Consider the following 26,106-nt stretch of genomic DNA (forward strand, 5'->3'; position numbering starts at 1 on the left):
TCATCTATGTTATTTCTGCATACTAAAGTCTGGTGTAACAGTAATAAGCATCATAAGAAGGCATAGCTTGTTTATGAATTTGATCGTGGAAAAGTGTTTTTGGTAGTATATTATATCACTTGCATTTGACACTTCATTCTTTCCTCCAAGGTGCTCTAAAGGTAAATTAACCCTCTGTTGTAATAAATCTACTAACTACTATCACATATTCACTTATTAATCATTTGAGAGTAATTGGAACTTAAGCAAAATAAGTGGTTCTATTTTCTCATTAAGGCAAATTACTATTGTTTTGGTACATTAACATACTTGTTTGTTGTGAGTTGCCTAAAGCTTTGAGTTTTTCACTAACAACACTCTCTAAAAAGCACTTGACAAACTAAATATCACAATCCAATAATCTTGCTAAGTTGTTGCTCAAGAGCTGATCTAAGGATCCAAGATATTGGTGTTTCTTGCATCTATGTGAATATTGACATTAAGCACATTTTGTTGAATGGTTTCTATTTCCTTAGCATCTTGTCACTTTGAAATCTAATTTGCTAATTGTGCATAAGATTGAGTCATCGCTTAAAAAGTGCTCTAATTGTTTATTGTTCCTTTGACTTTTATTGTGGATCATAATAAACCATTGTAAAGAATATTTCTTGCACTTAAGTGGTTATCTTGGCTCCTCGGTAAATATCTCTTGTGGGAAATATTGCATATTGATGATCTTTTCCTTAAGTGATGTAAACACCTATCTTGACCAAGCCAATAATTAGCATTAAGTAATATTGGCATAAAAACATTGATAATCTTGTTGTGGAATCATCATTGGAATATATTGAGTAATTGTGACTGGCATATTGTATTGAAAATCATTGAGTGGACAAGTGCTCTGAGGATAATTTCTATCATTAATATCTTGTGGAGGATAATTTTGTCTTAAGCACTTGAACGGATCTCTTGTTCATATTTGGCACTTGTCAAACTGACACTTTCTTGTGGTTAAGATTACCTCTCTCTAAGTGTTGTAAAGTACTTGATATCTTAACTTGACATAAATCATAACTAAGTACTTGAGGAACTTTTAAGTAATCTTACCTTAAGAAACACTCATCCATCTTGCATTACATTCTACGTCTAGTTGCATTAATAATGTACCTCCAAGAATAAGCTTTGTTGATAGACATTTATGACCACCCTTTCTCAATTTAGCTTGAGAGGCTTAACACCTCTTTAGTGGTTAACACAGTGACCTTACAGTCATCAAAGCCACAGTCTCTGCAGTGCCGGAGGAACCGAGTTGTTGGAACATGGGGGGAGGTATTGTTAATCAAGCCTCTGCTTTCTTCCTGTTGGCTTTCATCCCACAACCTACTCTAGAGACTAGTTCCAAAATAGTTAAGAAGAAGGTTACACTTAGAATAGGCATCTAACTTAAAATCAACCAAGATTTTGCATTCCACCCAGCTTGTAAGATTTGCATTTCATCTAGTCTAGTGAAGCATCCAATCAACAATTTTTCATCTAGTTACTTGGCATCTAATTGGTAATACGCAAGAGGTTGACTCCATAAGGCACTAGTCTCACATTCAAATCTAATATAATCTTTAAATCTTGCTAAAATTAATGAAGTACATAGGCCATTCAATCATGTCTCCTGGACTCAATGGTTTCCAACTTGTCCTTCATCTTCACATTTCCATAGGGACCCACCCCCATAGCCTGTTCTTGGGAGACAACCAGAACGGAGAGGTTGGGGATTAGAGTGATAGCCCTCGACCTGAGTCGTTGTCGTGGTTCCTATAAAATCTGAGTGTAATATTCCTAATTGGAATTTGACAACTAATATCAAGCAATGGACTAGGAACAATAAATAAACTAGAACTCATACACAAGTAATTTACCAAAATGTCTAACAACACAATTTGAGCCATTTTATTAATTTTATGATAAAAAAGTACATAAAATGAGTTGAAATATTGGAACCTAGGCTTACTATGCAAGGTGAGCAGAACTCGGAAAAATGACCCAAACTCAAGTGGTATAAATGGTCCCGGAGTGATCTGTGCACTATCCAAAAATAATATGCGACTTGTTGTTGGATGGAATGTTGATATTGGGGCTGAATACTCTTCAGAATGCTTTGAAAATTTAGCTCTAAACACCTCTCCCAAAACCCAGAAAAACCCAGAAAAACCCAGAAATGGTTTGGCCCAACTCCAAGCCAAAACTAATCCCACTAGGTGATGCAAATTCCTCAGCTAACCATCAATTCACCATGCTATAAGAATGTGGATTTTAGGCCTAAAAATTGCTCGTAAAATTCTATAAAATTAGCAAGAGACTCCTCTAAATAAACCCACAAAAATCCAAAATGGTTTGGGTTGAATCCACCAACCCTTGGTGAACCCCAACAAGTGTGAATTGCCCAATCTAGCCAGAACACACCCCACATTTTTTATACTACTAAATTATGCCCAAACATACCACAGAAAATTTCTTCCAGCTTTGGCTAAATTATCAACTAAGAAATACCTCCTATCTTTAGCCCTTATATTTCCTAGCTCCACTTCTTTAAACCCCTGCACAACACTTGGTCAAATAGCTTTTGCACCCCTGCCAAAAGATAAAAAAATCGACATAGGTAATAACCTCCAATCCAACCTGACGAATCATTGTCTAAACTCCCATCTAACAATAAGAAAGGTCTCTGCAAAAGCCCGGAGCCTCTAACCCATGCGTCCTCCCACAATGTGCTCCGCAAAAATACCTTTGGGCTCAAGAAATGTGCACTGCTTAGTAAACTCCTGTAATGATGTCCAATGGAAGCTCTGAATTTAGCTCCCCAAATTTCCTCACTAGGGAGATACTCAAAGTTCTCCAAAATTAGGGTGGAATTCTCACTCAGAAATTTCTTATGTTGAATAACACAGATTGTCTTGGCTAACCAACTCAAGAGAACTAGTGTTAAATTGTCAAATAATCAAAAGATACCAAATGGAGGCCTCCAAGCTCTATTTATAATTGCTAGCCCTCTCCCTTGGTCATCCCCACCTTCCACTAATAAAATATTACTCTGTCACCATTCTTCATTAAAATAATAATTTCCACTTTTCTCCCACAAAATAATATTTTCTCCTTTTTATTTGGGAACATTACAGTCCTCCCCACCAAAAATTGTTTGTCCTCAAGAAATATCCTATTGCTCCAAACGTTGGCCTAGCCAATTCCAGGGTCCCAAATGTGCCACTGGACCACTCCTCTCTATCGAACATCCTACCATACTAGTGACACTCCCCATGTCAATAGTGAATCGCTAGAAACCAATGAAAGATCTTAATGATATCTCCTTGTAGAAACCAGCTCACCCCTTAGGGTAGTTGAACCGCCAATTCCTGTTGTACCCAATCCCATGCTAGTTTCCTAAGGGTGCCACCAATGCTGATGCTGTGCCACTCTGACTATGACAAACTTCCCATCATGCTTAGACTGTATCCTCCCCTCCTGAAACCTGATGGTGTAATATTTATGAATGCCAATCTTATCCTTCCCAGGCATCCCCATGATGTAAATGTCTACCCATCCATTGTCAATCTCAGCCTTGAGCAACAAAAAGATAAATATACCTCACCATACAATGGAGGTTTCAACAATCTCCCATGCGTCACACCCAAGGTGAACTAGATCATCCTCTACCATGATCCTGCTCATCATAAAGTGGAGTGTCCTATCAATCAACTAGATCCCTAGATCCCATAGCCATAATAGAGATAAACAACTCCTAAACCTCCCTGCTTGTAGTTGTGACCAACTGCTAGCTATTGGGACCCCTTTGTGCCTCGTCTCTAACCCCGTATGTATTTGATAGATGGACCCTAAGTTTTAATAATCTGCCCCACACATGCCAATCTGCCTTGCTCTTCCTAGACCACACAGTGAAATTTATTATCCTACCTCCTGAAAGCACACCCCGATACTGCCTAGAGTATAAACATTTGACTGTAGACAAGGTCTAACATCCACTGCGTCTCATGCTCATATAATTCCTTGAACTATATCTCCGAAAGTGCATCATGCAACTCCCTTGCAATCACCTCCTTGAGTGGGAGTCCAAGGGTGGAATATATGCTACCTCGGTAGTAAACCACGCCATCCCTAAGCCTATATTTGTCATCTTGTGCACCCACCAAATGTATCAACTAGATAGTCTCCTTCTTGCCCATGACACACCGTGTCTCATCCGACTGCCTAGAGTGAGCCTCCCATGTCATGCTGCCTGTACTGAGAGCATCAAGGGGCAACAACCAAATGCTTTATGATCGTAAGCAATATTGGAGAGTGATGGGTGGATAGGTCCCAAAGTGTATGATCAAGAGTTTGCAGGGATACTGAAGATTAATCCTATGGACGTCCCTTTCTCTGCCTCAGATTTGTTGATAACCTAATCAAAGACCTATCTCCATTGAACATGGCATCCCCAGATGCTCAACAATGTCCTCATCGATCTTGGGTGAGTTGCACCCAATGGTATCCCTAATATCCCTGTCCATAAGTCTCCTTGGCATGCCACTGTACACCGCGACCTGTCCTTGTACACCACTGGATACCCCCTGCTACTGCTATACCATCTTGTACTGTCTTGTAACCTACATGTGTAATTGTACCTATCACTCCCCACCTATACTCAATGCGATGTGAGACGCTACTCCTATTCCACAGCGCAATCCAACACACTACGACACAACACCATACATCTGCATGCCCACTTGCAAACCACTGCTCAACATTAGATGCTCCTACACATCCCTGAATGTCATGGCCTAAAGTTGTGACAGTACGTGTCGGCCCACACGTGACCGACATCATCACCTCCACCATCACATCACCATACCCTCTGATGAATGGATCTCACCTCCAAATCCTCCATGAGGGACCCAAGAAGTGAATCTCCCTAGGTACCAGTACTTTGCTCTGCTCTGCTCCTCCGTGTCCTTTGTGTCCCACATAAATATGGATAATCCCTAGCCCCATTCAACATATTTTCTAGTGGCCTACCAATGCCACCTCCTCCAACAATCTATTGCCAGAGTGTGTTGATCATGCCGTGACCCCACGCACAACCAACATAACTAAGTGACCCATGGAGTCCCCTCACAAACTTACTGACCACTGGTGCTGAATGAAACTTCCCTAGAAAATGTGTGCACTCAACTGCAGGTTCCACTATACCACCAAAGCCATAGTTAGTTTGCGTATCTGGTAAATGGTGGGTAGTTCCATCTGGATCCCAATACCAACCTGAGCCTCCAGTATCCTCGATGCCTAAACGCGCCTGTTGACTCTCACTCTGACTTATGACAGACTCGATATGCCTAGCCCAATCCACTAGGTACCAACTCAGAATCTTTCGCCATCTAACCCTAAGGGAAGGATCGTAAGCACAAACTCACATACATAGAACAAGCCCTCCATCTTGTGAATGTTTCACCCTACGTAGCTCATGTCGCCTCATCTCACCATCCTGGTCAACACATAAAATCTGTCGAGGTGACTTTGCCTCTCCCTCTCCAACATGTAAAGGAAACCCACTAGTGCTACAAGCCCCATCTATGTATGTCTGCATAGGGCTGCTTCGACGCTCCAATGTGTACTCTAGCTGTACCATTAAGATTTCCAACCGTTCCCCAATGCGAGTTAGTTTCGCTGTTGACTTAGCATAAACCGCTCTCATGCCCTCCAGCTTCTTGTTCTGTTGCAAAATGGCCTCTCATACTATCGTGGCCTTCCTTTTTAATGCTAGAAGGCTAGCATGGAACTAATGAAACTATTGTGGGTGTGAAAATTTCTGAATCTAACAAACCAGAAATCCTACTGCAGTAAACTAATTTTCATTATCTACTTGTGTTCTTCAGTTTAACATGTTATTTTCAGAAATATTCAAAAAATATTAATAATTAATGCAAATACACTACAGCCTACACCAATATACATATCAAGTACTGAAAAATAAATGAGACGATCACACAAAGGACACACTTATTTTTGGACTAAACACCCCTGGAAAAACCCAATGTGGGAAAACCGTACAATAGCTCTGATGGTTTTCTATTATTAAGAAGTAGTTCTAAATAAAAATGTCTGTTGCCCGGCAAACCAATGACAGATAAATACAATGGCGGAGAACCTAAGTAAGTTTTACCTCACTTCACCTGGCAGATTCTGGTTGATCTGGCCCGGCTACAATTGCATTGGCCCTTCGCAGTAACTGCGTGGAGCTCTCTGAGGCTCTGCACCAGATCTTCCACCCACTACATCATCTTTCCTAGCTGTTCTAGCAGTTCCCGACAGTTTTGACTCTTCGTGTGGAAGGCATCTTTCTCTCTTTGCGCTGGCCCTTTTGGCTCTGTGTCAAGGCTGCGTGGGCCCGAATTGGCCTAAAGTTAGCTCTCCTAGCTACTGCGTTGCCTCCACAAGCTTCTCTCCACTTCTCTATCTATATTCTTGAACTATCCCTGCCCCTCAGCTGCAAGATCTCCCCAATCGATTTTCCTCCTAAGAACTTCTCACCTCAGAAAATCGATTTCCTCAATCTCTCTGTGTGTCTTCTCCAATTGACCCCAAGCCTTGCTTTATACTTTTCCTGTTGAGAAATCAACGATCGTGATCTAATCTCTAATCAACAGCTAAGATTAAATTAGACTTGATCCTAATCTCTTAGAAGCTTCTCACCCATATTTTTATTAATACCCTTTAATATTTTAATTTTCCTAAGTTTAGACTTAGGAACCCGATTAAAAATATTAATTATTTTAATAAAATACAATTCGAGTGGAATTTCACCAAACGATTCTAGGTCCTGGAGATCTCATGTGTTCTAGCCCCTCCACAAAATTTCGGAGTTAGAGCACATCCGATGCTACCCAAATATCAACACTCCCTCTTAGCGAAGAATGTGCTCTAGCAATACTTCCTAGCAAAAGTATCATACTAATCCACAACATTGGTCATTTGCGCTGCTGATGCTTGGCTTGCTTCCCTTCATCCACTACGCTGCTGCAATCTGTACTATTGCCCATGACACCGCCACTGTCACTGCTACATCTGTACTATAGTTCCCTCTCAAAATGATGCATCATGCTGTCCATATCATTGTCGCTACTAACTGCTGCACTGCAACTCAGTTGCTTAGAAGTAAGCAACTGAAAAGTTACCCAAAAGCTGATAGTTTGGTCAGTCTGGATGCCCCTAGACGCTGAAGCTACCTCTGTTGCTAATCTGTGCTGACCCTCTGATGCTACTGCGTTGTTGTTGTTTCTGCTCTATGCCTGCTGCACTGCTACAATACTCCACTGTTGCTACTTCAGATTTTTAGCACTCTAGCTTTGCCATTGTTTCTCCATCACCACTTGCACCAATTGACTACTGTCATTCTGCCACTGTCATTAAGGGCTCCCATAGCTGTATGTGATCCAAGAGTTTGGGCACCTCAAGGATCTTGCCATTTTTCTGTAGTCCTCTCGACTACAGCTCAATATCACCTCACCTCTTATCTAGAGGTACATGAGCACTCATGGCGCAATCCTCATCGTCCTCCTTGTTAGCTTGCACTGGAGCAGTCTTTGATTTAGACTTGTCTTCTTTGCCCTTCTTTCAAGGGAACTGCATGGTGAAATGATCCATTTCTCCAGATCTAAAGCATCTAACTTTGGATATGTCCTTTTTCTTTTTCTTTTGTTGCCCTTACTTTCTTGTTGATATGAGAGCCGCATCCTCCTCTTCCTCCTTCTTAACTATGATCCCTTTGCTGATGCTTCCTGCCTTGGTCAACCATCTAATCTCTTCCTATCAAAGAGCTGACCACATCTCCTCCCAACTGGGAAAAGAATCCCTGCCCAAGATGCTTTGGATAGAGGTTTCCTAGTCTTCAGTGACTACATTCAGGGCAGTCCTGACCATCAATTCAGGATCTGGTGTAGCCCCTTTGGAAGTTAGTTGGTCACGGATCGTTTGCAATCTGGGAAGGAAGGGATCAATTTCTTCTCCCTTTTACGTCTGAAACTGTCTCAACTAACTCTCAACAAACATCTTTCATTGAACGGAAGTTCCCTCGTACAACGTGGTCAAGACCTCCCACATTTCCCTTGTTGTGTCCTTATCAGCAATACGTGAGATCACATGATCTTTGACCCTCTCCAAGATCATGCACTTTGATTTTGCCTGAGACTCCTAATACTTCTTGAGAGGATCAACATCAACTGGAACAACAGTCGTCTTTAAGGCATAAGCCTTGAAGCGATTGTTATCCAGAACTTCTAGGCTCCTGGCCTTCCAAATGACGAAGTTGGATTCTCCATTCAACCTGTCTTGATCCCTCAGTCTGTTAACTTCCATCTCTGCTCAAATGAATGTCAAATTGGTTCTCTTCTCCCTCTTTTGCTATAGCCCCAACAAAACTCGGATCTGGATTTCTTTGGCGCTAGAAATTTGCTAAGGAACAAGCTACCTCTGAATTTTGATTTCCTTCACGAAAATTATTCTACCAACCACTGTCGAACCACTCCTATTTGATCTCTCCTTTCTACTACTTAGCACTGGATCTAGATTTCTTGGCAAGAAATCTTTTGAAGAACTGATTCCCTATACTTTACTTTTGCCCTGCTAGGTATTGTTCTGCATAACAGAATCAACACCCCACCAGCAACTCCAGATGAAATCTGCGCTGCACCTCTAGCCACGACAACTGGACAAAACGAGACTCAATAGTCTCTGTGTTGGCCCAATAATCAATGTGCTGCCCTTTGCAGCAACAGTGTTGCCAAATCACGCTGACGCAGGCTCTGCGTGAGCCTCCCTTAGTGATCGTGTCACCCCTCCTCTGCTCTCTTGGCTAGAAAATGCATTGTCTCTCGGGATAGATGTCTTTACATACAGATTCTCCTATGTCCTTTTGCCGATGGCTTCAGTCATCCTTGATTTGCAATTGCTCTGATACAAGGTGAAAATTTTTGAATCTAACAAACCAGAAATCCTACTGCAGTAAACTAATTTGCATTACCTACTTGTGTTCTTCGGTTTAACAAGTTATTATAAGAAATATTCAGAAAATATTAATGCAAATACATTGTAGCCTACACCAATATACAGATCAAGTACTGAAAAATAAATGAGACAATCACACAAAGGACACACACATTTTTGGACTAAACGTCCCCAGAAAAACCTAATGCGGGAAAACCGGTGCAACAACTTTGAGGGTTTTCTATTATTAAGCAGTAGTTCTAAATACAAATGTTGGTTTCCCTCCTAGAAACCAAGTGACAGAGAAATACAATGGTGGAGAACCTGAGTGAGTTTTACCTCACTTCACCTGGCAGATGTCGATTGATTCGGCAGCAAAACTGGCTAGCCCCAGCTACAACTGCATTGCCCCTTCGCATTAATTGTGTGGACCTGCGTGGAGCTCTTTGAGGCTCTGCTTCAGCTCTTTTGCCCACTGCGTCAGCTTTCCTGGCAATTCCGGCTCTCTGCGTGGAAGGCAACTTTCTCCCTTTGTGCTGGCCCTTCTGGCTCTGCGTCAAGGCTGCGTGGGGCCAGACTGGCCCAACGTCAGTTCTCTTGGCTACTGAGCTACTTCCACAATCTTCTCTCTACCTCTCTGTCTATATTCTCGAACTATCCCTGCACTTTAGCTACAAGATCTCCCTAATCAATTTTCCTCTTGAGAACTTCTCACATCAGAAAATCAATTTCCTCAATCTCTCTGTGTGTCTTCTCCAACCGACCCCAAGCCTTCCTTTATCCTTTTCCTGTTGAGAAATCAACGACTGTGATCTAATCTTTAATCAATGGATAAGATTAAATTAGACTTGATCCTCGTCTCTTAGAAGCTTCTCACTCGTATTTTATTAATACCCATTAATTTAATTTTCCTAAGTTTAGACTTAGGAACCCCATTGAAAATATTAATTATTATAATAAAATACAATCCAGGTGGAATTTCACCAAACTATTTCTGGGTCTTGGATATCTCATGTGTTCTAGCCCCTCCATAAAATTTCGGAGCTAGAGCACATCCAATGCTACCCAAAAATCAACAGTGGGTGACTATCATCTATAAGCTTGGTCACAGCTCAGGACCCCTTTGCATCTTCTGGCACCTTGTCAATGACGGATATGTCTCCAAGCACCTCATCATTCTATTGTGGCCGAATATTGTCTGAAAACTTGGTCATAGCACTAGGTACCTCATCCATGGGTGGCACCTCCTCAACAGATGGCCCTCTGAGTGTATGATTTACTCTCTCCACTAAGGTGTTAACTAGAGCTAGCAAGGGGATCTCCAACAAGGGTAACTCCCCAATCTCACTGGGTATATCAACATGCTCCTCACAATATTGTGTCTCCTCTGCCTCATGCCCAATATCCTCCTTGGGCCCTTGATATCTAAAGTTAGGTCTCCAAAAGTAGAAGCACCCCCTGGTCTCATCCTCTAACTGCCCCTATCTTGTCCACTCCTTTTGAGGAGGTATGGTGCCCTAATTTTGTCGACTTTCCCCAAATGGCGTGAATGATTGGACCTCCATGGCTTGTGCACTTATAATGCCTCTACTGTAAGGATGAGGATGGATCATGTCTGTAATCTTCCTCAACTGGGCCAACCTCTCATCGTTCCAACGAATTCCACCCCAAAATTCTTGTATATTAAATCTTCCTTGAGCCATGTGTTTGTCTATGAGTTCATCCGTTACTGTGCATATATGCCCAACACCTTCATGATCTTGCTAGCTTCCCCACAGTAGGCCAGGATCATTCTTTGATACCACTGTAATATTCCTAATTGGAAATTAACAGCTAATACCAAGCAATGGACTAGGAACAATAAATATGCTAGAACTCATAAACAATTAAAACACCAAAATGTCCAACAACACAATCTGAGCCATTTTATTAATTTTATGATAAAGGAGTACATAAAATGAGCTGAAATTTTGGAACGTGGGCTTGTTATGAAAGATGAGTAGAACCCAGAAAAAATTTCCCAAACCCAAGTGGTAGAAATGGTCCTGGAGTGATCTGTGCACTATATAGAAATAATATGTTACTAGCTGCTGGATGGAATGTTGATCTTAGGTCTGAATACTCTTCAGAATTCTCTAAGAATTTAGCTCTGAACTCCTCTCCCAAAACCCAAACAAACCCGGAAATAGTTTGGTTCAAATCCAAGCCAAAATTGGGCCCACCAAGTGATGCAAATTTCCCAGCTAACTATTAATTTGCTCTGCTATAAGAATGTGGATTTCAGGCCTGAATATCGCCCAAAAAAATCTATAAAATTAGCACATAAATCATACTTCAGCAACAAATAATGTAGATAGTAGTATGAGTAAGAGTCTTGAGAAGTGATTCTCCCTCTCACTGGGGATCTACATCATTCGTCTTCATTCATATCATCAACATGTCTCTACTAGAGTCAAGCAACAACAGATCTTGTTAGAACATAAACATATATCTATCATGGCTATCAGCATTCTGACATCAATTTTTCGTCAAAGGTTTAGACTCAAAGAAGTATATAGATGCAACACCATATCTCAAAGATTATGAACAATAACACTTTCTATCAAGTCACCCCATCAAGTTAGGACATGCTGTCAAGACATGACCATAGTTAGTAAGATATCGACTTATCAATCTTACACTTATACCTCTCACATCAAGGTTACAATGGTCTTCATGACTAATGAGATCAAATTAGGTCATTCAATTATGCTTTATCAAAACAACAAGAGTGACAATCACTCTTTCCATATGCTTTCATCATGCTTATCAAAAGCATTACCAGCAGACTCATGTATACAAATCAATGATTTATCCTTCTATATGAAATCCATCATGACAAGTATCAAGAGTATCATTTACTAGAGTCAAGGTGCTAGCCTTCTTTATAGGATCAAGATATCCAATAGATGGATCATAGATGTTAGCCAAACATAAAGTATATCAATGTATCGACATTAGATAGCTTCATATAATTCAAGAAGATCAAAATGTTCAACACCAAGTGCATCATTTCATCATAGGAAACATATATCCAAGTCACTTTCATATGCATGTATGAAGCATTAAAGAAAGAGACATTCTCATCATACCTTAGGGCTTACCGAGCCAATAGATGAAACACAACATACCAAGAATACCTTGTGGTATTCAAATACCTATGCACCTTCTTATTAGACATAGGTTTCTTGGAGCACTTTGTAATATTTTCATCAAGTACCTCTTTATCTCTTTCCAAATCTGCATCTCAAAATGATCCTCAAGAAGGATCTACTCATCACATCTCATCAAGCAGGTTAGAAACTTCCATATACTCAAATACATATGCAGGGAGTACAAGCAATAAACATAATCATCAAATCTATAAGTCTAACAAGTAAGAAGCATCATAAGTCAAGAAATACTTATCTTCAATGAGAGGTGATCCTCTCCCTCTTGAACCAATCTTCAAGAGCCATCAACGTCCATGGTCCATATACCAATGTTGCCTTCAAGTATCCAACCAGGTTTGCTAGGGATTATCCCATCTAATTCTTCACCAAATCTCCCACAAGTGCTTGAGCATCTTCACATTGACCATAATAGGTTTCATATCTCATATTGTTTCCATAAACCAGGGGTTTTTTCTCCAACCCTAACCTCATAGAATCCATCAAACCATAATAACCAAGTTACCTATAATTTTCTTCAAACCCTAGAATTATTTTAGGTCTTCACCATCCTCTTCTTGCTTCCATCAAAGGTGTCGTCATCAGAGTGATCTCCATGGATTCTCTTCAACCTAGATTTGATACCATGTTAATTTTCATAGGGCTACATTGTTATTTGCTTTGATAATTGCATTTCTTCAATATTACATTAAGTTCACCCCATATCATCATTACATTATTCAGATCTACACCATTATTCATCAGCATTTGCAATTATATAGAAAGAACAACATCATCATCATCAATGCAGCAGAACATAAAAGGAACAATATAAGAAAAGCATGCACACACATAGAGACACCAGGATTGGTCTGAGGCCGGGGAAAAACCCAATATGGGGAAAACCCGTGCAAATATTTTTCTTAGATCGTCATCAAATGATTCAGCAAAAGAGAGTACAATGATCCATAACTTTATCTATTCAACAAAACAACTATGATATCCATGAAACATATCTAATCAAGCTTGAAATCATAACGCTCATACTGATGGCTGAAGTCAACTGATGGATATTGTTGTCACTGATCTGAACACTGTTGAATATTGTTGTCACCGATCTGAACACTGCTAAACATTGTTGTCACTGAGCGGGATCTTCGGAATACTGAAATTTCATCTATGAGTCTCAGACACAGGGAGGAGGAGTTGTGTGAGCGTTTATATCAGACCTGGATGCTCTTTGTGATTTGTATGCCAGTGTATATGGCAGCCCGAATGCTCCTAGACCATTATGTGCATGCGTCCGAAGACCAGCTCACCAGATCTGCTCAAAAACACTTGGATGCTCTCTTATAGTTACTGTCCATGCGTTCAAGACCTCCAGAACGTCGATTGATGGTAGCATCGGATGTGCTCTAAGCCTCAAAATTTGTAGGGAGGATAGGACACATGTATTCCAAAATACCCAGAAATCGTTTTGGGAAATTTCACCTAGAGACAGTTTTATTAAAATAATTAATTATTTTTAATGGATGCCTTAGGAAATTAAAATAATTAAAGGGAATTAATTAAACTGAGTGTGAAACTTCTAGAAGAAGATGACAATCAAGCCAAAATGATCTGAGCCATTGATTAGAATCTAATCTGGGAAGTTGATTACTCAATGAAAAGATTATAAAAAGGACTTCGATGGGAATTTGAAAGAGACATCGGGCGAGAGATCAGAGATCGATTTTCTCAATAAAGCAGCGCAATAGTTGCTAGAGAAAGTGATGGAGGAAATTACTTGTAGTGAGGGGAAGGGATAATTTTTTGGAGGAATTTTTCCTGATCCGGAGAGTGCAAGGTAGAGAGGGTAGAGAGTAGTCCGGAGAGGCAACGCTAGGCCACGTAGAGGCAACATAGAGCTATGTTGTGGCACTGCAAAGCTTCAGAGGGAGTCCATATTTTTGCTGGGAAATAGTTGGGATCTAGTGCCAGAGCCAGGGTAGGAGATTGGGAGGCCAGAGGGTTGAAGTTTCCAGTGAGTAGAGGATCGAGAGGAGGTGCAACGCAGTCCCAGCAGTAGTGACGCAGTAACTGCATGGGTGTGACGCAGTACTGTGTAGAGGCAACAAGGAGGCTCATCTCCAGTGCAGATTATTGTCGGATTTTCCAGTGACAGGGTGAGCTCATCTCACTATCTTTTTGTCCAGTTAGATCTCTGTATAGGATGGCCATTTTCAGCATCCAAAGGATTGTGCTAAGAAATTACTGTATAATAATACAAACCCTCAGCTGCAGCACCGGTTTTCCCACATTGGGTTTTTTTTGGGGAAATTTGTCCAAAAATAAAGGTGTCACTTGTGTGTCTTATTTCTTTCTTGCGTAGTTCTTGTTTCCGCATATTTTTTAAGTTGTGAAGGCCGCAGTTGTATTTATTTCAATGTTTACCTTATAATATTGTAAATAACTTGATTCAATAGGAGAAATATAATCAGTGGCTGCAGTAGTGATTCGGGTTTTCTGAATTTTCACATGGTATCAGAGTGCAGGTGAAGCAAGAGATAAGACTGGAATAGCCCAATGTTGAAGAGAAGGAGGGAGATCAGAGTGCTGCGTATGCAGCAGATCGAATCCCTAGAGGGACTGTGCGGTCTAGGTCATGAGGGCAAGAAATCAAGGAAGACCTCTGTCTGAATGAGTTGACAGAGAGGTAAGATTTCTACATCGAAATTTGTCAGCGGCAGAGGGAGAAACGCAATAGAAACTTCAACGTAGAGGTCTTTAGGTGAGACGTGGTTTTTTGCAGTAGTTGCTAGGGCAGAAAGATGTCAGAAGAAGGAAGGAGACACTTTTTGAGGGAATTTATTCCTTAGAGAATTCCTAGCTAAGGAATTCAATTTCTTAATCGTTGTGTAGCAGTAGAGAGGAGCAGATCTAATAACTCCAACAAGGAGCGTGTAGGCCAACCTAGCAGCAACACAAAGGAGAGAGGAGGCAGTTTGACATTTTGTTAGCCGAGATGGTAGCTAATGGGCTGAGAGATCAAGATCGGCTGGATAGAGCATCCAAATATGTGATCTGGAAGGCCAGGATCTCCTGCCTTCTCGATGAGCATAATCTCAAAGCTTATGTCAATATCGAGGTAGCTAAACCTACAAATGCAGATCCACTCAAGAAGTACAAGGCTAAAATGGTGAAGGCCAAGCGGTTGATCCTCGATGGAGTGAGGGATCATGTTGTATGTCACATTGCTGGAAAAGGGCCTTCCAAGGAGATGTGGGATGCCTTGGCTATGTTGTATTAGGGACCTTCTAAGCAGCAAAAGATGTACTTGGAGGAGAAAACGAGATCCACGAGGATGCAGAAGGGAGAACACATTGATTCGTTGCTATCGAAGTTTCAAGAGGTCCGAGACTCGTTGGCAGTTGTAGGATCAGTGCCTCATGTTGGAATTTCTAAGTCCAACTATTAGAAGCCCTTCATGTACTTTTCTGATTTATATCTGCCTACTTGTTCTGATTAATTAACAAGTTATTTACCATGCAAATACTGAAAATAAATAGAAGTACATGCTCAACACATGATAGATCATCAACTCAAGGAAACAAAACAAGCACACAAGTGACACTGTTGTTTTTGGACCAATGTTCCCGGAAAAACCCAATGCGGTAAAATCTATGCAACTATCTAAGGGTTTTATTATTATGTAATTTTTGAATACAATCTAGGTGCCAAAACCGGCTCACCCAGCAGAGAATAATCTCGGCAATAGTACCTCTCTACTTGGAAGCAAATATTCTGGCTGAAACACCGGATAAACACTCTGACAACTCCTAGCTCCAATCTGCCCCATGAAAACCCCAGTGTCAGCATCTAGGGACTGTGTTAGCCCTTTCTGGCCTAGTATCTACCTAACATCACCCTATCTCACCCTACACCGGCCTCTGGAGGCACTGCGTCAGCCCCTAGAGCCTCTGCATCACCCACGCTGGCTCTCTGAGGCATTGTGTAGCTCTTGGTTGCCTTTGCTTGCGCCCTAGCTAGCTCTGCGTGAACCTTTGGCTGTCTCTACATCCCTCTCTCCGGGCTTCTGCACTGACCCTCTTGGTACTATCTCTACCTCTCTGCTTCTGTATTCACTACCCCTCAACTGCAACTCTAATCACTCTTTTGACTTCTTCAGCAAACACTTCCCCAGAAAATCGAAATCTTGATCAACTCGGTGTATTCTCCAAGTGACCCTCAAGCCTCCTTTTATACTTTTCTCGTTGACAATTCAACAGCCGAGATTAAGTCCCTAATAAATGGCTAAGATTAATTTTGGCTTGATCCATGACTTTTGGACCATTCTAACACAATTTAATATTTGATTTTCCCTAAGTTTAGACTTAGGGACTCCATTAAAAATATTAATTATTTTAATATCTCCCAACCTGTTTAGAATCTGCCCAAACCATTTCTAGGTATTGGAGATCTCATGTGCCTTAGCCTCTCCACCAAGTTTTGAGGCTAGATCACATCCGATGCTACCCAAAATCAACACTCACTCTTAGCGAGGACTGTGCTTTAGTAATACTCCTAACTGAGCATTACCCTGATCATCCAGCATCGATCCTTATGCTGATGCTAGGCCTGCTGTCCAACATCCTTTGAAGTTGCTGCATCATGTACTACTACCCATGGCCCTGCCATTGCCACTGTTGCATCTGCACAACAACTCCCTCTACACCTGTGCTGCTACCCATGGCTCTGCCGCTGCCACTGTTGCATCTGCACTGCAATCCCTCTCATCATGTTGCATCATGCTGCCCATAGCACTACCACTCCCACTACTAACTGTTGCACTACATCTCAGTTACTAAGAAGTAAGTAACTAATCTCCCAACTCTGACATCTCTGTCAGGCTAGAGACACCCTCGATGCTGAAACTCCCTCTGTCACTAACAAGTGCTCCCTCTCTGACCTCTGCGTTACTGAACAACTCTATGCATCTCGCACTGCTGCCTCACGCCATCATAAGAATCCTGCACTGTATCTCCCTCTGATGCTTCATCTGCATCTGTCTCTATTGACATCCGGCAGTACTGCTACTCCTCTTTGGGGCTCCCGTAGCAAGGTATAATCCAAGAGGTGGGGTACCTCGATGATCCTGCCCCTCATTGCCTGTAGTTCATCTGACTACAGCTCAATGTCTCCCCACTTCCTCTCAAGTGGCATGTGAGCACTCATGGCACAATCATCATCTGTCTCCACTTCCTTCTCCGCCCTTGCTGGCACAGCCTTGGTCTTGAAAGCCTCTCCATTGCTTTTCTTCCTTGGACACTGGCTCGCATAGTGACCCAGTTCCCCACAATTTAAGCATTTGACCGTGGAGAGGTCCTTCTTCTTTCATTTCTCCTGCTTTCCCTCAGATGCTAGGGCAACATCCTTCTCTTCCTCCTTCTTGATTTTGATCCCCTTGTCATTGATTCTCGCCTTTCTTAGCCTTTTGATCTCTTCTTGGCGAAGAGACGCCCACATTTCCTCCCAATCTGGAACGGTCACCTTGCCCAGTATGCTCTGGAAAAACACCTCCCAGTCTTTAGAGACTGCGTTCAGGGTTGTTCTCACCATCAATTCTTGATCCAACGTGGCCTCTATGGAAGTCAGCTAATCCCAGATCTCCTTCAATTGACCGAGGAAGATGTCAATCTGTTCTCCCTTTTGCATCTAGTATGATCGCAGTTGATTTTCTAGTAGCATCCTTCTCTGCACATAAGTGTGCTGGTACAATTTCTTTAGGGCCTCCCACATCTCATTTGCCGTGTCCTTTTTGGAAATATGTGGTACTACATGGTCCTTGACCCCATCAAGGATGATGCTCTTGGCCCTCGCCATTGCCTCCTCGTACTTGTCGTTCTCAGCTGGGTCAACTGGGATCGCTATCGTCCTCAAGGCGAAGTGCTTGACATGATTCCTGTCTAGAACGGACAAGATTATGGCCTTTCAGACTATGAAGTTTGAGGCTCCGTCTAGTCTGTCCTAGTCTCTTACCTTGTTCACTGCCATCTCGTTGCTCCTCTACTTCCCTCCTGGAAGTGGTTGGTGTGACTCCCTATGAGCCTCGATTTCCCTCCTGGAAATCCTTCTGCCAATGTCGAGATGCCCCCAATCCGATCATTAGTGTAGTTGCACCACTGATCCGGATTTCTTGGCTAGAAATCCTCGGTATCAACTCCCTCCTCCTTAGTCTTGCCCTATTAGGTACTATTCTGACTACAGTACCCCACCAGCTTCACTCTGCAATTTACCCACAGCCTCCTAAGCCCCAACAACTGAAGGTTAGAGCTTCTAGGCTCTGCGCAATCCTGGCACCAGCAAAATCTGCACCTCCTGGCCACAAGCGTCAATCCTTCCTGACTGAGAAAGATGACTGGTCACTGCGTAGGCCGAGTCTGCTCCCCTCTGCCACTGTGCTGATCCTCTTCCCCGCTCAAACTTGATGATGTAGGCACTGCGTCACCCCTTCCTTGATGCTTCTATTCTAGGAACAACTTCTGTCACTCAGGACAATTGTTTTTTGCTGCTGTTGCTTTTCTCGGCTGATGTCCTCAGTTCTCTTGTGATCTGCAACCATGCTTTGATACCATGTTGGAATTTCTAAGTCTAACTGTTAGAAACCCTTCATGTACTTTTCTGATTTATTTCTGCCTACTTTTTTTGATTAATCAACAAGTTATTTACCATGTAAATACTGAAAATATATACAAGTACATGCTCAACCCATTACAGATCATCAACTGAAGGAAACAAAACAAGCACACAAGTGACACTGTTGTTTTTGGACCAATGTCCTTGGAAAAACCCAATGCGGGAAAATCGGTGCAGCTATCTGAGGGCTTTATTATTACGCAGTTTCTAAATACAATCTGGGTGCCAAAACTAGCTCACCAACATAAAATAATCTCGGCAGTAGTACCTCTCTACTTAGAAGCAAATATTCCGGTTGAAATCATGGATAAACACTCCGACAGCTCCCAGCTCCAATCTACCCCATGAAAAGCCTAGCGTCAGCCTCTAGGGACTGCGTCAGCCCTTTCTGGCCTAGCATTTTCCCAGCGTCACCCTAGCTCGCCATGTGTTATCCCTTAGAGCCTCTGCGTCACCTATGCTGGCTCTCTAAGGCACTGCACAGCTCCTGGCTGCACCTGCGTGAGCCCTAGCTAGCTCTTCATGAACCTCTAGCTGGCTTTGCGTCCCTCTCTCCCGGCTTCTATGCTGACCCACTTGGTACTATCTCTGGCTCTCTACTTCTGTATTCACTGCCCCTTAGCTGCAACTATGATCACTCTTTTGACTTCCTCAGCAAACCCTACCCCAGAAAATCAAAATCTTGATCAACTCGGTGTATTCTCCAAGTGACCCTCAAGCCTCCTTTTATACTTTTCTTGTTGACAATTCAATGGCCAAGATTAAGTCCCTAATCAATGGCTAAGATTCTGGCTTGATCCATGACTTTTGGACCATTCTAACACAGTTTTATATTAATACACATTAATATTTTATTTTCTCTAAGTTTAGACTTAGGGACTCCATTAAAAATATTAATTATTTTAATGTCTCTCAACCTATTTAGAATCTGCCCAAACCATTTTTGGGTATTGGAGATCTCATGTGCCTTAGCCTCTCCACCAAGTTTCGAGGCTAGAGCACATCTGATGCTACCCCAAATCAACATCATCCCACCGAGATGGTGAGGTTGGCCTTGAATTAAGTCTCAGAAGAATGGCAAGTGTTTGTCAAGAGTATCTTGGGTAGAGATGTTGGTTTTGGTTAGCATCGAATGTGCTCTAATCCTCAAATTTTGCAGGGAGGCTTGGGATCATGCATTCCAAAAAACCCAGAAACCGTTTTGGGATATTCCACCCAGAGATGATTATATTAAAATAATTAATATTTTTAACAAAGTTCCTAAGTCTAAACTTAGGAAAATTAAAATATTAATGGATATTAATCTAATTGAGGGTGAAACTTCTAGGAAAAGACGGAGGTCAAGTCAAAATGATCTTAGCCTTTGATTAGGAGTTAATCTAGGTCATTGGTTGTCCAACAGTAAGATATAATAAGGGGCTTGAGGGTCATTTAGAAAACACACCGAGAGATCGAGAGATCAAGAGATCAAATTTCTGAAGTGAGAAGTTCTCAGGAGGAAATTCTGATCGAAGAGATCTTTTGCAGTAGAGGGGCGCAGACAATGATCCAGAGGAAGATTTCTTGATGAGGAGAGGTAGTAGCAAGAGGCTGATTTATTCCTAGTGCAAGAATGTGAGTGCAGAAACTTGCGAGTGCAGGAACTCGCGAGTGCTGGAACATGCAAGTGCAGGAACTCACGAGTGTAGGAAGGCGTGAGTGTAGGAATGCGTGAGTGCAGGAACGCACGAGTGCACGAACGCGCGTGAAAGTAACATGAGTGTTGGGGTTTCTTAGGGAATATCTCTGCCACATTTTCTTGTTGTTTGGATTGCCAGTTCGACGTCCATAGTTGTACTCAGATTTCACTGCTGCATAAGAAAATAAAACCCTCACTACTGCATTGGTTTTCCTAAGTTGGGGTTTTTCCGAGGACATTTGTCCAAAAATAACAGTGTCCTACGTGTTTGTATTTCCTTGCTCAGTTTCTATGTTTCAAAATCATATTTAATTTGGTGTAGGTTGCTTCAGTAATTTACTTCAATGTTTCAAGAAGAAATGTGAAATAAGTTTGTAAAGTAATTTATAATCTAGGTGAAGTAGATTCAGTTGGTTGCAATAGGATTCCTGAGATTGTTAGATCTAGGAATTTTCACATGGTATTAGAGCCGTTGTTGTGAAATAGGAAGAGAAAATCTAGCACTCAAGAAAGGGCCAACGTGCTTCAACAAGCAGCAGTTTGAATCCCCTGAGGGATTGGGCACTTCTAGCCAGGAGGGCTATATTTTCGTGGGTGTCTCTCTCTAAGTGAGCTGACAGAGAGGTGAGACTGTCAGATCAAGAATTTTCCAAGGCAGAGGGAACCATGCAGAGCATCAGTGCAGAGCTAGAGGGACGCAATTTTCTGCAAGTTGAGTGCTACGCAAAAACGTTGTCGGAAGAAGGAAGCAAATCGCACAGTGAGGGAATACTTTCTCAGTGATTTCTTACCGAGGAAATCAATATTTATCATTTGCTGAGCAGTAGAGGAGCAACATACTTACAAGCTCCATTGGGGAGTGCGTAAGCCATCGTAGAAGCTACGAAGTAAGGAGAAAGAGGGAGTTGTTTGAAAATTTTCAAAAGATATGGCAACCAGTGGCTTGAGGGATCAGGATAGGTTGGAAGGAGCTTCCAACTACATCATCTGGAAGGCTAGAACGTCCTTCCTACAGATGAGCATGCCCTAAAGACGTATGCTAATAGTGAGGTAGTTGTCCCTGTGGATGCAGATCTGCTGAAGAAGTACATAGTTGAAATGGAAAAGGCCAAGAGGATGATCCTGGATGGAGTCAAGTATCACGTGGTGTGCCAGGTTACTAGCAGAGAAACTGCTAAGGATATGTGGGATGCTTTGGCCACATTGTATTAGGGATCTTCTAAGCAGCGAAAGATGTACTTGAAATAGAATTTGAGATCTGCGCAAATGCAGAAGGGGGAATGTGTGAACCCATTCCTCACATAGGTGAAGGAGACCTGTGATGAGTTGTCGGCTGTGGGGCATACAGCTCAAGATTTGGAGTTAGTGAGATTGGCCCTAAATTCTGTCTCGGATGAGTGGCAATTCTTTGTCCTGAGTATCCTAGGCAGAGCAACATTGCCTAATTGGTATGGGATGTGGGCAGCTCTAAAACATGAAGAGCTGAGGAGAGACCTGGTCAAGGTCAAACTTGACGGAAGCAGTAGTAACAGTGGGTCAAAGCCCAAAGTAGAGGAGGAGGATAATGCAACCCTTGCATATAAGGGGCAGTAAGGGAAATAGAGACGAAAGAAGGACATCTCCAAGGTGAAGTGTTTCAGCTGTGGTGAGATGTGCCACTATGCCTCCTAGTGTCCCTTGAAGAAAAAGGACAAGGATGAGAAGCACGATCCTAAGGTTACAGCCGCAAAGATTTAACAAGAGGAGGAGTTCTCCATGACAACCAAGATACCTCCAGGAGGGAGGTAGGCCGATATAGAACTATAGTTCGATAGAGCTACCAATGGGCAGGATCCTTGAGGAGCCCACCTCTTTTATCATCAACTTGCTAGGGAGCCCATGATCAGTAGTAGCGGGATGGAGGATTTTTTAGTTGGTTCCATGGAGTGTTGGAGTGACAAAGGCACTAGTTAGCAGCGCCAGAACTTGAGCAGTGCTGAGCAGAGAGGTAGCAGTGAATGGAGGTACAATGAAGAGCTTCAACAGTGTAGTGGCTTTAGAAGATACCGTGGGGCTAGCAGCAATCAAGCTTTCAACACCGAGGTGTAGCCACAAGATACTTATCCAGTTTTTGGTGTTTTTAGTTGCTTCTCTCAGCAACTGAGTTGCAGTACAGATGCAATGTTAGCAGTGGCAGTGCTAGCAGCATAGCATATGCAACATTTGAGAGGGAGTTGTAGTACAGATGTAGCATTGGCAGTGGTAGTGTCAAAGGAAGCAGTACAGTAGTAGCAACAATGTAGTAGTTGGTGGACAGCATGTCAGACATCAGAAACGCAGAGGACGCTACTTCAGAGTCAGAGCAGTATGCAGTAGCAGTATATTGCTAGAGCACATTCCTAGCTAAGAGGGAGTGTTGATTTAGGGTATCATCGTATGTGATCTAAGCCTCAAATTTTGCAGGGATGCTTGGGCACATGCATTCCAAAGAACCCAGAAACCATTTTGGGAAATTCCACCCATAGACGATTATATTAAAATAATTAATATTTTTAATGGAGTTCCTAAGTCTAAACTTAGGAAAATTAAAATATTAATGGGTATTAATCTAACTGTGGGTGAAAATTCTAGAAAAAGACAGAGATCAAGTCAAAACGATCTGAGCCTTTGATTAGGAGTTAATCTAGGCCATTGGTTGTCCAACAAGAACATATAAGAAGGGGCTTGAGGGTCATTTGGAAAACACGCCAAAGATCAAGAGATCAAATTTCTAAAGTGAGAAGTTCTCAGGAGGAAATTCTGATCGAAGAGTTCTTTTGCAATAGAGGGTCAGGGACAGTGATCCAGAGAAAGATTTCTAGATCTGAAGAGGCAGTGGCAAGAGGCTGAGTTATTTCCAGTGCAGGAACACACGAGTGCAGGAACGCGTGAGTGCAAGAACGTGCAAGTATAGGAACTCGCAAGTGCAGGAATGTACAAGTGCAGGAATGTGCAAGTGCAGGAATGCGCATGTTCAAGAACGCAAGTGCACACAACACGAGTGTTGGGGTTGCTTAGGGAATATCTTTGCTATATTTTCTTGTTGTTTGGATTGCTTGTTGGGCATCCATAGATGTACTCAGATTTCACTGCTGCATAATAAAATGAAACCCTCACTGCTGCACCGATTTTCCAAAAATAATGGTGTCCTATGTGTTTGTATTTCCTTTCTCAGTTTCTATGTTTGAGAATCATATTTAATTTGGTGTAGGTTGCTTCAGTAATTTACTTCAATGTTTCAAGAAGAAATCTAAAATAATTTTGTAATGTAATTTACAATCTAGGTGAACTTTGAAGTAGATTCGGTTGGTTGCAATATGATTCCTGAGATTGTTAGATCTAGGAATTTTCACAAGAGAGAGATTGTTGGATTGGGAAGGCATGTTGGCCTCTCTTCACCAGGAAGAGATGAGGTGAGACTTAGTAAAGTGAAAAATTGATAGCAGCAGTAGCAGTGGGACGAAGCCCAAGGAGGAGGAAAAGAATGCAGCCCTTGAATCAAAGGGGCAACAGGAGCAGCGGAGGCAAAAGAAGGACGTATCAAAGATAAAATGTTTCCGGTGTGGTGAATTTGGTCACTACGCTACACAGTGTCCTCTCAAGAAGAAGGACAAGGACGAGAAACATGATCTGTAGGCTGCAACTACAAATATCGAGGAGGAGTTTGCCATGATTGCCCAAATACCTCAAGGGGAGAGGTGGGGTGATCTAGTATTGTAGTTTGAAGGAATTGTATATGGGAATGATCCTTGAGGAGTCCACCTCTTGGAACAATACCTTGCTATGGGAGCCCATATCAGAAGTAGCAGGATGGACCAATGTCAGTTGGTGTAGAGGAGTGCCAGAGTGACAGTTGCAGTGGATAGGAGCACTAAAGACTGAGCAACGAAGAGAAGAGTTGGCAGCAGTGCAGTTGGCATAGTGCAGAGTCAGCAACAACGCAGAGGTTTCAGAGGGTCAATTAGAGACTAGCAGCACTCCAGCAACAAATGCATAATGCTTAACAACTGTTTAGTATTTTCGATGTTTTTCCGTTGTAGTTGTTGCAGAAGGCAGCAACAACAGTTGGAGAAGAGTTGCAGTGCAGATGTAGTTGGCAACAGTGTTCAGAGTCAGCAACAACACAGATGCAGCATTTACGCAATAGTTGGTGGGCAGTGATGTCAAACATCAGCAACGTAGAGGGAGATGTTACAAAGTCAAGGTAATGCTTCAACAAGTTGCATTACTAGAGCACATTCCTCGCTAAGAGGGAGTGTTGATTTCTAGTAGCATCGGATGTGCTCTAAGCCTCAAAATTTGCAGGGAGGCTAGGACACATGTATTCTAGAATACCCAAAAATCATTTTTATAAATTTCACATGGAGATAGTTTTATTAAAATAATTAATTATTTTTAATGGATGCCTAAGTCTAAACTTAGGAAATGAAAATAATTAAAGGGTATTAATTAAACTGATGGTGAAACTTCTAGAAGAAGACGAGGATCAAGCCAAAATGATTTGAGCCATTGATTAGAATCTAATTTGGGCCATTGATTACTCAACGAGAAGATTATAAGGACTTTGATGGGCATTTGGAAGACACATCGGGTGAGAGATTAGAGATTGATTTTCTCAAGAGAGCAACGCAGCAGTTTCCGAAGAAGGTGATCAAGGATATTTCTTGTAGTGAGGGGCAAGGATAATTTTCCGTAGGAAGTTTTCCTGATCCGAAGAGTGCAAGGCGGAGAGAGCAGAGAGTAGTTCGGATAGGTAGTGCTAGGCAACATAGAGGTAGCGTAGAGTTACGTCGTGGTAGCCCAGAGCTTTAAACGGAGTCTGTATTTCTATTGGGGAACAGTGGGGATCTAGTGTCGAAGCCAGGGTGTGAGACGAGGAGGCCAGAGGGCCAAAGTTTCCAACGAGTAGAGGATCGAGAGGAGGTGCATTGAAGTCCCAACAGTAATGATGCAACAACTGCATGGGTGTGATGCAAAAGCTCATCTCCAGTGCAGACTAGTGCCAGATTTTCCAGTGGCAGGGCGAGATCATCTCACTATATTTTTGTCCAGTTAGATCTCTATATAGGATTGCCAGTTTGGGCATCCAAAGAATTGTACTCAGAAATTACTGCATAATAATACAAACCCTCAGCTGCTGCACCGATTTTCCCACATTGGGTTTTTCTGGGGACATTTATCCAAAAATAACGGTGTCACTTGTGTGTGTTATTTCTTTCTTTCGTAGTTCTTATTTATGCATATTATTTAAATTGTGAAGGCTGTAGTTGTATTTATTTTGACGTTTACTGTAATACTATAAATAACTTGATTAAGTAGGAGAAATATAATAAGTTGTTGCAGTAGTGATTCGGGGTTTTCGAATTTTCACACCGGATGCTCTCAGGACAACTCTGTGCGAGCGTTTGGGGACCGACACCTCCAGATCTGCCTCTAGAACCCTGGATGCTCTCATAAGCTTTTCTGCCAACGTCTATGGGTCTCTAGACGCTCTCATAGGCTTGTGTGCCAGCGTCTAGGGACTAAAATTCCCAGTTTTGT

The 26,106-nt window shown here is 42.1% G+C and overlaps 1 protein-coding gene across 1 annotated transcript in view; it reads right to left on the reverse strand.

Moving 5' to 3' along the window:
- Positions 1-26,106, reverse strand: part of LOC149186540 (protein fluG-like) — a 323,927-nt gene that overhangs the window by 154,716 nt on the left and 143,105 nt on the right. The window lies entirely within an intron of this gene.

The sequence above is a fragment of the Pinus tabuliformis genome, chromosome 3_1 (assembly GCF_031772625.1).
Source record: "Pinus tabuliformis cultivar Carrire ecotype Pingquan chromosome 3_1, CPIR1, whole genome shotgun sequence".
NCBI classification, from domain to species: Eukaryota; Viridiplantae; Streptophyta; class Pinopsida; order Pinales; family Pinaceae; genus Pinus; species Pinus tabuliformis.